A 15,988-nucleotide genomic window follows, 5' to 3' on the forward strand; every position below is an offset into this window, starting at 1 on the left:
AGAAGAGGTTAGAGGTCAAATGCTACATGATATTTTAAATCCTATGGTATTTTCTGTATGTTGACGATACATACCACACTTGTAAGGATCATAGTTTTTATGTTATAAGGCTTTTTGTCAATTTTCAATCAATAAATCATTAAGTCGACCTTGAAGACCTTTGTGGATGTAAGGCAAATGTTTATGGATCATTAACATGACCCCACTCTACACCCCTGCAAAGGTTTATCAGAATTCAAAACTTCACACACACACACACACACACACACACACACACACACACACACACACACACACACACACACACACACACACACACACATGGAGCTAGCACAAGGTTGAATCAGCACTCCTGTGAAGTCTCTGGAGTATTCAGAGCATGGCTTTTGTATTGGATTGCGTTGCAGTAACAGGTGTTCATATTGTTGTGTCAACCTGGTGCATATCAACTGCCTTCACTGCTTTCATCATAATGTCAGCCAGTGTACTGGAGACTAATGGTGTCTGCAGGGATCTGGGATTTCAGCACCTTTGACAGCACAAGATCATTAAGAACTCTTTGCATCAGCGGAGCAGCTAGCAAAGGTCAGCTAGAAATCAATTTATCCAATAACCTCAGACCCGCAGACAGAAATGGAGCAGATTCCTAACCTGTAAATGACAAAGTGGGAGGAGCCTCATTCCATTGCTGGTAATGTGTCGGAGCTCACTTTTGGCCACATCTGACCATATGGGTTGGTCAGTAATGTAGACCAGTTCGTTTCCAGATGGTATGAGTTGTTTAAAAAAAACAAAAAAGGATTTTTTTCCCCCCTTTTAATGACAGAAACAAGGAAGTGGGACTCAAATAGAACCAGCCTATATTGTTTCATTGACCTCTAGGGAGTGTCTCCTTTCTCCTTCTTCACATCCATCTTCTGCACTCCTATGAATGTCAGCCTGTCACGTGCTCTGTGATGAATTGTTGTATATAGCAAACATACAAACCCTGTCCAGATTTTTCCTGCTGTTCAGAGTCTCCAGAGTACGCTGTGGTTTGTGGGACTTGGCTCATAGCAAGCACCCGCATGTTGGTGTTTGCACAAGCTGGTATAAAAACCTATAATTGCAATTTAAAGTTAAGCAACACCTGGTGGCTGTGTGAAAACGTGCATGTCAAATTTGAGCTGGTTTCATCACCATCGTTTGGAGTGAAACTCTTAAAAGATGGAGCCCTTAAACCATAAACTGTAACCTTTTCCTACCATAAGCATCAAGCTGTTTTCTTCCTTAAATGCTTAACTGCCAGTGAAAACGAAAAACAGTAAGTGAAAACAGAACTTAGAAGTGGCCCAATGTGAAAGCTGAACTCCAGTCTCTAAAAGCTGTATGTGCATGTGGCACCTTCAACCTCCTGGGAATAAACAGTCACTACATGTCATTTTGTGTGAAAATACTTGTTTCGCATGGTAGAAGCAAACAACAGATGTAGGTTACGGGCCATATGGCTGGCAGGTTTATTTGGCTATTATGGTCTGTTTTACTCTTTTCTGTCACTGGGACTTTTGGCAGGTCCACATCGATACTCAAGCTCTATTTCAGTAAAGTTGTCACAATTATTCTGATCACATTGAAATCCAAAAAAGCATTTTCAGGATACTTTAAAGCAGAAAAGTTATTTTACATCATAGCCGCATATATTCCACATTTACCTTAAAAACTTGACATTTTTATAGAGGTGAAATAGTGAAAAAACAGGAACAGTGCTGTCATTTAATTGTTTATCTATTACGTCACTACTGTAGTATGAATGGGTGTAGGGAAGATCTTTATAAACAGGACGAACTGTAAAATGTGTAAAAAATACAGTTAATAGCCCAACATTTATGCTCTCTTTTGTATTTTTCAAAGATGTCCATTGGGACAGTTTTGAGTCTTTCCCAGGATGGTTTTGAACCCCAGCCCTTATGTTTGACACCCCTGCACTAAAGACTTCTGCAGTGACACTGGACTCTCGGGTTATGTAGTGGGGCGTGGTCTGCGGTGCCGCTGCAGGGGAGGTGGACGCACCTGCACGGCATCGGCAATCACGCCTCACCAGCATGTGTTTATTGTCACGTGTCACAAGAGAAAAGGCATTTCTTTGTGCAATGAAATTCTTTCTTTGCTGTCCACCCACAGATGCCGACTAATATATACAATAGAAATAGAACATATAAATACAAATAGTACAAATGAATAGCTGAAGACAGAAAAGGAGACAAGGAGACAAAATAGAGAGATTTGTCTGTGTTGTTGTTGGTGGTGGTATGTGTCCAGCAGTGAGCTGCAGGGCTTTAGCCAAGTTGAGTGTGTAACAGCAACCGTAGTGAATAAAAGTATGCTGAAAAGCATTCAAATGTGGACCGGTTTTCCATGGAGTTATTACAGGGTATAAAGTGAAAGTGAACACTGGAACAGGGACTTTTCTGTGGAAAACTACTTCACATATGGCAACACTTGAACAGGGATTGGTCACAATAGGGCTACAGGTGATTGCAGTCATCCAAGCCAGGTCATCTCAATATCCTTTTTCACAATGCATTCATCTTCATCCAACTGGCACCAAAGAAGCAGGACTGAGACCTCTCTGTTACACAAAGGAGGGAAATGAACAGATTGACTTGAATCCAAATAACCTGATTTAGGGTATCACAATCGCAGTGAATGGATTACACAATGGCTTGACTGAGCAATAAATGTAACAAGATACCTTTGTGAGGTGCTCCGTGTTACAGTGAGTGCTCTTATTAAATCAAATTAGATTTGGTGGGAACATCTGCTTCCTACTTTTTCAGCAAGAGTTGCCGAGACATCTATAAGTGGTAAATCTCTTACAGTAGTAGAGGCCCAGTTCTCACCTGACCTATAGGAGGTCCAGTTTGAAAGCCGGAATTGTGCTGTATTATGTTATGAATGTGCTTCTATGTTTTCAGATCCTACTTTTTTCTCCCTAAAACATCTATTTTCAGCTTCTCATTATGAACCATGTGGTTTTAGTTCTGTCACATGAGTGATTTCTGTCTGTAACTGGACTCCAAACACTGACTTCACGAGCTCCTATAAACAGATGCTCACCTAAATTTACATTTGTTTGTGTTGTTTGATCAAATACAGTGAAAAACTGTGAAGTTATACGTGGACCTATTGTGCTTTTTTCATCTCTATACTTCTATTAATGTCTATTTATCCTCTGTTTAAGTTTTTCTGTCCCTTGTTGCCTACCTTTCAGTTTTCTGCCTGAAACAAGTTTTAGCCTCCTTCCCCTCCCTTTTTTCCTGATTGGTTGCCTCAAAGGTTGAGCAATGTCGCTTTGATGACCATATTAAGGAAGATATCCACACTCACTGATGTTTACAGCAGTCTGAAGCCTGGGTTTTTGGCTCACAGCAATTATTTGTACACAGCCTGACCTCATTATTTGAAACTTTGGCCATGTTTAGAATGAACATGCATCACTGTAACAGCATGAAGATATATGACAGAAAACAGAAAAAGCACTTTAGAACACACACTATTTATGTTTGACATTTTCACCAATAACATTAAAATATATTTACATCCTGCAATTACCTCTGTATATAATAAGGACCAGTATAAACTGTGCAGTCTGCCATTCCCGCAGTGGTTTTAAATTGCTTCCATCACATGTAAGATTAACAGGAAGCCAGGAATGCAGGCAGTCTGGTGTTATTTGGTCTCACTGTTTAGCATTAAGTCTCTACACCCAGTCTAGAAGTGTAATATAGCTAAAACAACCTATGGTCAACTGTTTCATATTAAAACCATTCATCTGGAAACAAAGAGTGGATTTTTTTCTGAAGCAGTCACAGGAAACACAAGGTATTTCTCACAGCGGTTAGCAGTGACTGTAGGTATTTATCTTAAATGCATTTTACCAGTATTTTGTTAGGGGATTGTTTAACTCACGCTAGAGTAAAAATGAACATGTCTATGTGGAAAAGGACATGTTAAAAGTTAGAGTTAAAAGACTGAACTTCTTAAGGAGTTCTTAATTGACTTTATCTGACACTGTAACAAGATGCAACAGTCATTCATAAAGAAGAGTATATAGACAAATATATTGGTCAACATCTCTTAGGCTATGTTCACACTGCAAGCGAAAGCGCATCAAATCTGACTTTTTTGACCCTCTGCGACCCATATCCAATCATGCTATGACAGTGTGAACAGCACAAATCCCATATTTTCAAATCCGATCTGGGTCACTTTCGTATGTGGTACTGAATCCGATACATATCTGATGTTTTAGAAAGGGACTACTGTTTGAATGGTCATTAAATGAAATCTTTTATGTCACTGACACAAGACAGATGCCATTATCAGTGCCGGAGAAGACAAACGAGAAAGGATGGCGACGGAATATGGAGACGGAGCGAGTCAGTGGACAGGAACTGAGGTTTTGGACTTGATTAGCATATGGGGAGAAATTGATAGACTGCTGTAATAACACCTACTAGCTCTGTAGCCGGCATTTTTACTTCCGTAAACAGAGCACGTTTTGTGTGACGTCTTCTTTTGTGCATGCGGGCCGCTTTGAGGGCTGTGAACTGTTCACACTAGAGCGTGTTTGCTGTCACATTTTATTTTTAGTGTGAACAACTAGACAAAAAAAATCGGATTTAATCAAAAAATCCGAATTGAGTATTAAGACCTGCAGTGTGAACGTAGCCTTAGTCTTTAAATTCAGGTGTTTTCAGTCCCATTGCCACAAGTGAATAAAATATAGCACCATAGAAACATCTGTGAAAGAATGGGTTGTTTGAAAGAGCTCACTGAAATCATGTGTGGTGCTGTAATAGGATGCCACCAAAAACCTGTTCTGATATTAACATCAGCATAAAAACTGTGTGCAGGGAGCTTCACACTGTGGGCGAGCATATTCTGTAGGTGTGGTGGCTCAGTACTTTTGGTCATATAATGTAGCTGTTAATAAGAGCGTTTACTGTAATATTAATTTCATACTACTACATTCAACTACATTTCATGGTGTTAGTGCCTTGAGGCAGCTACCTAGTAGCTAGCTATAATCCTAGCAGATCCGGCAATCTTCATGCTAACCAACATTAGTGGGTGGGTCAGCTGATGCCTTTCACATATCACATCTAGGGCACACTATTTAGGCTGTTTCAGCCTGCCACATGTTTTGCATACATCCAAGCCCCTTTGGAACCCACCTCCCAGCTCCTTCTCGATGCTGTATTATCAGTATCAATCAACCTCTGTTGTCATTGCGCTCTTTAAGAGGGGCTTGCTCTTGTTCATGTATGCATATGAAAGAACGGGGAGGTCTCTCACATAGAGCCATGCAGACATGTAAATTACTGCAGATGGAAATAACAATCTTTTGACAAAAGTACCCACTCTAACTACAAATTAGTCAGGATTTAAACATTAAGGACAATTAAAAATGTGAAAAGAAATTCTCAGAAAAGCAAAATAATTTAATCAAAACACCAATTATTTTTTCAACCCAGACAAAGATCTGATCATTGTAACCACGGTAATGATTATCACTCAGAATATGCTCCTACACTCAGAAATAATATGTTGAGACTGCACCATTTCTCAAGTGGCATTTGGCTGGCATTATTAACCATAATTACTAAAGGGAAGCAAACCCAAGATATAAAATTATAGCTCCTCCCCAGCTAGACAGGGCTGGGCCTCATTATGTGACAGCGAATGTGAAATTTCCAATGGAGACTGAGCGAGGCCAAAAGAATGAGCTGGTGCCGTCAACGTAGGCTCTGAAAACAGAGGGTACCTCTGTCAAAGGTGTCAAAGTTCAGAGCGGGAATGAATGCACCCCCCCATCGCCTTGCTTCCGCCTTGTTTTTCCTGATGTGTCCCCCCATCTCTCTCTCTCTCTCTCTCTCTCTCTGCTTCTGTATCACAGAGCATCACTGTGGGGCAGAAATCCCCTCATTGACGTCTGCAGGACTGCATAATGAGAATAAATGAGCTGGAAGTAAATATGCAGGCTGTGTGCTGCTTTGCTGCTCTATACCAGACAGCCCATAGGCTTTCATCAAAAATGAAGATGGATTGTGTTGCCAAAAACCCATAACAATGCTGTGCAGTGTTTTATTTATCTAACGTGGAATTCAAAGGCCATTTTACAGGATTTAACACGGTCCTTCAATCCAATTTGGGATATTTTCTTTGCATGCTTTATCCTTTTTGAGTACATTTATTTTAAGTGAATATGATGGCGGTGTTTCAAAATGCTAAATGTCATTTCACACTTACATAAATAAATAGTTAACATGTGTGTTTTACCACAGTGGGGGAAGAAGGGTACTGAACATTGTGTAGCAATGGTGGTCCCCCAACCCCTTTAGCTACTCCGCCCTCTCCCTCACTCCCTCCTTCTCCCTCCCTCATGTTTCAAGTCAGTTAGATCTACAGTTTCTTCTTATATTGTAGGGCATGCCGGGTAAATATGCAGTAAATGTAACTCAAGAGTCCAGACTTGGAATACTCATGAATATCATCAAGAGTTAAGATGCTCTGCGAGTTCATCTCACTTAAACATGCAATAAATTCTTTGCTTCTTCCATAAAAATGAAAAACGGAACAATATGGTCCAGGGTAAAACTCACACACTGAATATGTTGACAGACAGTTTGTTGTCGGGATGGATTAAAGTGTCAGCTGCGAAAAACCAGAGAGAAAATCTCCTTTTGAATGAGCGTGTTATCAAATGCATGTTCTGGGAGCTGCAAGTTGTTCAGCCTCAGCCGCTGCTTCCACAAATACTAACCTATCACTGCAGCAAATTCAACTCTTCAATCCACAAGCAAACCACACAAAGATTAAGGTTTTCAAAAAGGTTAATTAGAAGATGTGATTTTGCTCAGCCTCTGTCAGGTTTACAGAGATTCATTCAGGTTGGTTTTTTTGCTTTCTTTTACTTCATTGGATGGAAATTTGTTATTTTTAGGAAGGAAAAGGTGCCTCATGCCTAGGCTTTTGTGTTTCAAATACAAAACCTGAATAGTCCATGCTGAATACCATTTAGCTGCTTCAGGATCCTCATGCATGCTGACTCACTGTCACTCTGTCACACTGTCAAGGACTTGAATATAATAGAGCTATTGTTAATGTTATTAGCAGTAGTCATTTCTCAGTCAAACTGTCTGCTGTGACTCTTTTGTACGGACGAGAATATTCATTTTACTCTGACAAACTAACGTCAGAACTATCCTCAATGTGTTTAAATGTAAAAATATTAAATTATATAATATCTGTAAGTCTGAATATGCTACAAATTGGATGCTGTAAGGCATCACTTCAGCAGTGAGTGATTTTATCTCGTATAGTGTGTTATAGTGGATGACAGCTGTCACTTTTCCTAATAATAAGACATCTTACCATGTCTAAACAACACCGAGTTTATGCTTCCCATTGTCACACTAGCGAAAATGGTATCACACCCATAGACTGTATATAAAAGATGGACATGGATAGCATCCATGCAGCTATAGAGATTGAAAATGTGACGTCACTCAGGGGTAAAACCGCAAAGAATTCTGGGAACTCACTCACTTCATGAGTGTATGCACTCACTCCAAGAAGCGTATAATTATAAATCTGAGCGTGGGGAAAGTTGGGCAGCACGCTAACGTCTTTTGTCCCTCTGTGTGCTCGTAAGGGTCTGACCTTTTCACTCCTTTGATTTTTTCCTCGTATCTTTTCTTTGTCTTTTCATCAAGTCTGTCTTTGTACGGACCGGCATTGTTCTCCTTCGTTTTGTACATACCTTTTTGGGGGGCAAAGAAAAAGCAAGAATTTATTGGAACCGAAGAATGAACGTTTTGCGGTGCTGCAAATGCTTGCATTTGATGCGGTACTTGGATTGTTTTGCCACGAGTTCCCGGCATGCAATGTGCGAAAGTCACGTGGTCTGTCAATCTCTATTGGCAGAGTTATTATAGATTTTTTTAAATTTATTTATTTATTTATTTTTTTTGGGGGGGGGTTAATTATTTGTTATATTTATTTGATTTTGTCTCACAATTTTTCTAGACATACTCACAGTCTCAATAAACACACATGTCAAAGTATTAGTTGTGATGACATTACCTGTTAAAGATAAGATAACCTTTATTAGTCCCACACGTGGGAAATAGAAAACTATTAAACTATTAAAACCAGATATTTACCCTATATTTTTATTTTCGGGGGATCGTGGCTCAAGAGTTGGGAATTCGCCTTGTAATCGGAAGGTTGCCAGTTCGAGCCCTGGCTTGGACAGTCTTGGCCGTTGTGTCCTTGGGCAAGACACTTCACCCGTTGCCTACTGGTGGTGGTCAGAGGGTCCGGTGGCGCCAGTGTCTGGCAGCCTCGCCCCTGTCAGTGCGCCCCAGGGCGGCTGTGGCTACAATGTAGCTTGCCATCACCAGTGTGTGAATGTGTGGATGACTGAATGTGTAAAGCGCTTTGGGGTCCATAGGGACTAGAAAAGCGCTCTACAAATACAGGCCATTTTATTTTAAATATTTCTCTTTAGTTTAAATGAACTATAATAACCTTAGTTTGGTTGGTTCTGAACTCAGCATTTTGAAGCCTCAACATCAGTGTTTTGGCCACCAGTCTGCTGGATTTTTGGAGTCAGTGTCAAACCACATCTGGATGAGTAGGTGGAGCGCTACAGTAAGATATCAGTTAATGCTAACTAGCTTGATCAGCAAACTGCTTCTGCAAACTGTAAACTTTTAAATACAAAGACACACATACCTCCTTATTAGTGGTAAGGAATAGAACAGATTCAAATAGAATAGAATAGAATAAAATAGAATAGTCCTTTACTGTAATTGTCCAACAAAACAACAAAATTGTGGAGAGAAGCAGAATTCTAGAATTTTACTCACCACACGTGAAATACAAACTTTTGTATCACACTTCCTCCAAAGGGACAACAGCACAAACATGGCAGAGCGGTCCAGTTTAGTCTCAAACTGACAGGGATGAGATGGAGCAGACAGCTTTTTGCTACAGCAGTTAAAGATAAACATGTTTCGTGGGTGTTTAACCTGGAAGTTATTGGCACTGGCTTACATTTGGAACCTTAAGCTTCAAGTGGCCATTCTGTCAACTGCAGTTTTTCATGTTACGTGTTACATAACATGTTACATTCTTGTTTACAGTCATTTACACAAAACCAAAGCCTGTTAGAAGGCTATCTGTATTGCCACAGACCTGCTATTTACTAGTGGAATATCTCTGAAGAACCATTTCTCTATGGTAGATTTTTTTTTAAAAATAAATTGAGTTGCATAAAACAAAAAAAAAAAAATGACTTCATGACAGTCATGCCTGGAAATGTGTTTATATCCCACACTGCTGTGTGCGGTGGCTTCACAGTCACAGTGAGGTTAGCAGGTTCCATGACTGCCTCTGGCAAAACCATGCTGGAATAATCTGGACCAGACCACAAGCTGATGTTTCATGTGTAATTTTGTTAATTGCTCACTTTTAAAAAAGGTTGCTGAGCTGTTAAAGATGGTAAAGTCTTTCTCTCTTTATGCTAAGATAGGCTAAGTGCGAATGCCGTAAAACTTATGTCGACATTTTCCAAGATGTTCATTTCTGTCTTCGTGTGGCTCAGAGCACAGGAGCTGTTTCAGAATACAGACTGCAGAGACTTGGCGAATAATCTTGCAAACATAGTGTTTTATTTATGACTGTATGAGTGTATCATTTCCAACCTTGTATGAATTTGACTGTTGCATAAAATAGTGCTGTTGCAAATATAAAGAGCTTCCTACAAGAACTGGACAGGCAATCGACAAGGTTTCTAGTAAAAAAGAAAAAAAAAGGAAAAAATTATTATTTACTATATGCTACAGGCAATATTGGAGGGATACATCAAGGGAGTCAGCACACAAGAATCTCTGGCTGAGCACATGCTGTATTACCATCAAGGGCAGCTGCTATTGTGTGAGAATTTTCTGCTCCTGCTCAGACACCTGGCTCTTACCAAAGCACCTGCAGCAAAGAGATGTGAATAAAGCAGGAGCCTCTCCCAGTTTTTACTATAAGAATGCGTGAATAACATCTGTAGTTTCCCCCCACGGCTCCTCGTAGCCCCTCCCATCTCTGCACAGGAAGCGCTGGAGGCACAGTCGTAGCTTGCGGTTCGTAATTAATATCAGCAGCATGTTGGGAGAGGGTGTTTTCCTGTGGCAGATTGCTTTGCACATAGGCGCTTTCCCCAGAGACTACGCGTTGCTCTGCTAGTAGACCTGCTTCATCTGCCTTCGTGGAATCTTTTGCTCTTTATGAGAGCGACAAGGAGCATCCTCTCACCCCAATAACGGCTGGGAGATACCGTGGTGTCTGGATGAAAACGGGAGGGGAGGGTGAGGTGTTGTGCTCGCAGTATAAAAGCTGTTACCATAGCAATCCAAATATTGCTCCTATGAAATCTGAACTAAAATGGGAGGCTGGTGCCAAACAGCCGTCAATCATTTAACAAAGGAGGAAATGGGGAATGAGTTTCCCCTCTCTCCCTACAGTAATATAACTGATGGGTCCCCAGATAAAGATGGAGTGTTATCATTAGATGTGAGCACGTGTGGGGTTTTTTAAGAGCATGCATGACTGTGGCTGTGTGTTGCAGCTCAGCATTTTAGTGGCTACTTAGGTGATGCAATTGATTCCACTATAGTCAAGGATCCAAACGCCTGGATTTTTTTTTTAATCAAATGGATTATCTTTAAAAAAAATCAATCAAAAGGCAAGTCAGCACACTTAGCACGTATTAACTTAAAAGGTGATTTTTCAGCCCAGGTTGCATGTGTGGAAGTGATTATCTTCATTCACGAGACTATGCTGTGCAGTGAAGAAAGGTGAATCGCTACAGCCAGCAAAGACGGGCCCAATCGCTACTCTTCTCCTGTGAACGTATTTATCATTAGATAATTAAATTTCACTCTGGTTGGATGCAACACAATGCCTGTGTGACCATGCAAATAATTGCCTTTCCTCTTGTACTCAGGCAGACGGATCAACAGGCACGGCCATATCTGATCTCCAGGAAAGCGGGAGCTCACATTTTCACATTTGATGTTTGTATATTAATTCATTATTGCATGAATGGATGCTGTGGATAAACATCGTCTGCACTCTGATAAGGAAGATGTCATACAGCAGCTTTATTAGGTAAACATCTCGGGCTCCTGACCAGCTCTGCAGGCAGCGTGATCGTTCTGGGATGAGATTTGAAGGTGTGGATGATGTGCCGGTGGTACATTCGCTCTGTGGCCGCACAACTCCCTCAGGGGAGGTGCCTAAGAAGCTAATAGAATTGGGCCTCTGGGATAACAGGGGTGTTATTTTGTCTGTTTCAATTAAATGTCTCGGGGAGCCATCCAAGGGGGCAACTACATGTTTGGTAGCAGGCCAAAGCCTATACACATGGGAGCAGGAGGAATTGGTAATAACCAGCAGAGAGGCTTTAAAGGAATCTAGCAAAAAAAAGAGAAAGAAAGAAAAGAAAAAAAAAATCAATAACTTTAGATCCAGAACCTCATCTAATCAAGTCTTAAGCCCTGGGGCTAATTAAGAAGAAACAATGGAAATCGATCTTCAGACTTTTCCCTTAATATCCAAAGTACATCACCAGATAAACAATCATGCGCTCTCCTATTATCTGTTAATGTAATAACAAAAAAGTTAGAAAAAGTATATAATGATACACTTAATGTCTGCTAAAGTATTTTTAATTTTAGTCAGAAGCAGCTGCATGTATGAGACACTCACAACATAGCGTTCCCTGTGTTACATTTTAACGTGACATTTTCAGCAGCTGAATTTAACAGTTAGATGACACACTATTAGGCTTTCTCAGGTTTGTAAAAAACAAAACAGCAAAAAAACAAAGAGCACAGCGTGCCAGTACTTTCTTTTTTATTTAAATGGTGATGGTGAACCTGCTTAATGATCGCCTGTGCTCTCAGGAGAGGCCCCCGGCTGTTCATTTTGTCACTTTATTATGTTTTTGTTTTGCTCTTTCATCATTTTAGTCACATAACTATTAGTTTTAGAGACATTTCAGTTTAGTTTCGAACTGCTACATTTGAGTCTAATATATGCACGTATCACTTTCACGACAAGCCTCAGTGCTTTGAGTATGTGTACAGCTAGTGTGGTTGCAAGTGCTGTTCTTTATCATTTGTGCATTACAGTTCCATGTCAGCTGAGTATTATGAAATAGTCATTTTCCTTTTTGCTTACATATATCGTAGTGACACCTTAGACTTTTACCCTTACCATACATCTATTTATGTAGCTGTCAGCCATTTTTGTTTTCTTCTCATTTCCACTATCACTGTAATCATATTAGCAGATAGCCATCTAAGTAAGCTCTTCATTCATAGTTCTCATTAGGATGGTTCTTTATTGGCAGAATCACACATGCCTATGTTCCAGCTTTTATATCACTGTTGTCACTGTTATCTAATGTCAAGTAACATAATTCTGAGTCATGTTCTTTTCCAACATGGGCATATAATGTGGCATTCTCTAACAGTAGAGACTGCTAAATACAACTTTTAATAATAATATTTTTCTATCGTGATCTTTTTATATTTTCTAATTATTTGTTGTTGACACTTAATTGTATTAATTTGCCAACTGTGCAGCACATAAAAAAGCAGCTAAAGGCAACAGACCGGGAATTCAAGCTGTGTCAACAAATGATGAAATCAGCAATCTGAATTTCCAAGTTTCTAATGTTTGCTATCTTAACATCACTGTCTGCAATATCTCTCAAAACTATGTTAAATAAATAGAGTTTACTGGTGCTGGTGCTGCAAATAATGCTCCATTTTGCCCCAAATTCTAGTCTGGCAAACCTCTCCGCTGTGAAGGGAAAATGCAGCAGTTAGCTGTTTCTTATAAACCTGGTGAGGTTTTTAACCAAATGTACAAACATACTGTAGTTTGACATCTTCAAGTTAAAAATTCACAGGAAAGGAAAAAAGAAGACTGAATTTAAATATATTTCAATTCAATTTTACTTATATAGCACCAAATTAAAACAGCACTTTGCGACAGTGGGAAGGAAAAACTCCCTTAACAGGGAGAAACCTCCAGCAGAACCAGGCTCAGAGAGGAGCAGCATCTGCTGTGACCAGTTGGAGTTAAGACAGGACTTGACTCCTTCTTTAATGTCATGTGTTCTTGATTTTATCTGTCACAACAACATCAGAGTAAAGCAGTAAACTGCCAGTGGGTCTGGTTAATATAAAAACGATTAACATATGGATCTGCAACAAGTCCAGCTGCTTCCTCGTCCACTCTGAGTGAGGTCGGGCTTAGGAACCGAAACTCTGTATGAAATATAATTATGTTGATGTCGACAACACGGACGTGAGCAGAGGAAATAAGGTGCACATCTACACAACCGAGCTTAGAGAGATCCAAACAAAATCAAGAGTTTGTTTGGAGGAGCCGGTGTCCGTTGCACGTTCTTGCACAATTTGCTGCATGTTTCTGTGTGGCTCACTTCCTGTGTCCCTGTAGCAGGATGAGACATTCTGGATCTCGTTACCCGTCTGATTTTGGACACACGATCTGATCTATGTGCGGGAGGGGTCAGTGTGTCAGGAAGGGAAACGGATTCACAGAGGAGGCCGGTGGTAGTGATTCAGGACTGGTTTATGTCACTTTGACAGAGAACAGTGAGGGCCATGTTGGTGTCAGTGGGGAGTCAGACACTCCGACAAGCCCAGCCCCTCCTCCTTCTCCCCCCACTACAGTGTCTCTTTTAATGGCCTCTCCTCACACTGCCTTTCCTCCCCAATCCTGCCTAGTACATCTGACTCATTAATATTTATGCTCCTCCTAACAGATATAATCTGTGTAATCATGTGTTGCCCTTGATTAGACCTCATTATTCCTTTAATAACATTAGCGGTTAACAGTTTGAGAGCAGAGTTGAAATGTAATCACCGATGTATTATTCATAAAAGACAACAGAACAGAAGTGAATGGAGGCTTTAAAAAACTTTGTTCTTTTTACTACCAACGTGGAAGGAGGTGACTGGTTTAGTTGCCATGGAGAAAGGGGCTACGTGGAATTCAGGAAGTCAATTAGCAATCTGGCTGCATCTCATTAAATGGGATCTGGCAGCAGCGAGTGGTTGAGGATTTATGTTTTATCTGGGACGTTTAGTCTTATAAACATTCATGGGTGTCTTATCCCCCCTCCTGCCTCGACAGCCAGTGGTCAGTAACAATCCGTGCATATGTGGCCTGTCACCGCTGTGACGGTTGAAGAGTCAGGGCTCCATTTAAATGCTCTAATGTGGTCCATTGTAGGTCTTGAATGAGGTATAATCTGGAAAGACAACATGTGTTTGTCTCCCCTGTGCTGGAGGCAAAGGTGTAAGAGGCTGGGGACGGTCACAGAAGAGGCCCTGCTGATAAATCCGCCTGTGCAAGTCCTAAAAGACGCACACGCACACACATAGTAGCACAGTTAGCCTGCAATGATTTGCATGAGCCTTTAAAAATACTCTGAAGAAATATCTTGCTTTTCTGTGTTTTGCAGCTCAATTGTGCCTCTGAGGATCAAAGGCGGAGCGCGAGCGGCAAACAGCACCACCTTCCCATGGATGTACCGAGGAGCTCCCGGTTGCAGTGAATCCCAAGAATCATCACGCAGCACGAATAAAAAGCAGAATTCATTAAAGACAGCTCATCATCAGCAGGATCATATGTAGCATATATCAGATCACTAGCATGCGGGAAAAAATGCTAATGCAGTCTCTGTCCTTTATCACTGGCTTGACCAGCTTCATTCCAGGACCTGATGAATCTGCTAGTAGACTATTCATTCATTCACTCACTCATTTACATGCACCGGCAGCAGCAGGCTTCCTGTCATCGTGTGTGACAGGCAGATGACATCAGCGTGCCCTCAGGCAGCTCTGGGGATGTGGCATCTCTTCCTCATCAAGCAAAATAAAGGAGGACTTTGATGGTATCGTGTCTGAGTCGTAACCCCGCCCCGCAACACCCACCACCCCCACTGTACTGTCACAGTCACACGACAGCAGACTTCCATTTCCTAGTAATCGAGTTTCTGTCTCGCCTCTTTGTGTTCAGATGAAGCTTTGATGAAGTCACCCCTCCGCAAAACCCCGTCCCCTTCCCCTTATAGAATACCGCCTCCCCTAACCATGTTTGAGTCTACTTATTTCCCTCTTCACTAGACATAATGAATATTTATCCCCAAACTTAGCAGTCAGCGGAACGGTTTTCACTCTAACAGCATGATTGTTTTTTATTTTTTAAAATGAGTTGAGAATATACTTATTTCATTCACTGTTGGTTTCAGTGCATGGCCTCTTTATATCAGCACATCATCTCCTCCCTCATGAGCATTCAGATCCCACAGCTGGTAAAGCCAGTCAGCCCCAGCATGTTCAACAAACATTAGCAATAAACTCTTTGCTGGAGTCTGAGATCGGCCACTCTGAGCTTTCCAGAACAGCTGATCCAAGTTTGCTCCAAAAACTCTAAATATGTTCACCTGGAGAAAGAAAGCCATCATTAATGGAGCTCTGATACCAGGATTCACCATGGAAACATGCAAATTAAGAGCAGAACCTTCCTTTTAATCCAGTGGATCTAGGAGCATGATGTTTATCGTCAAAAGCAGGTATCCAGTTAAGCCCCAGTGCCACCATGTCCTTAAATCATTTCTGCTGTTTAATACCTAAAAATTCAACTTACATATGATGTTCAATGTGTGCCAAAACTGGACAGAGCTAGAAATGCCTGAATATTTATTTATTAAAAGTGCTGTATTTTCTCACTGTTTTACTTTAGAAGCATAAATCTCAGCATCGATTATGTTTATATGTTGATTACTGAATTTCTGGATTAAAGGGTGAACTAAAGCATATTTTTAAAAGGGTTATATGCTAAAAAA

Source organism: Copadichromis virginalis, linkage group LG5 (assembly GCF_057382275.1).
Source record: "Copadichromis virginalis isolate Kocher_CV1m ecotype Utaka linkage group LG5, C_Virginalis_male_GT1.1, whole genome shotgun sequence".
Lineage (NCBI taxonomy): Eukaryota > Metazoa > Chordata > Actinopteri > Cichliformes > Cichlidae > Copadichromis > Copadichromis virginalis.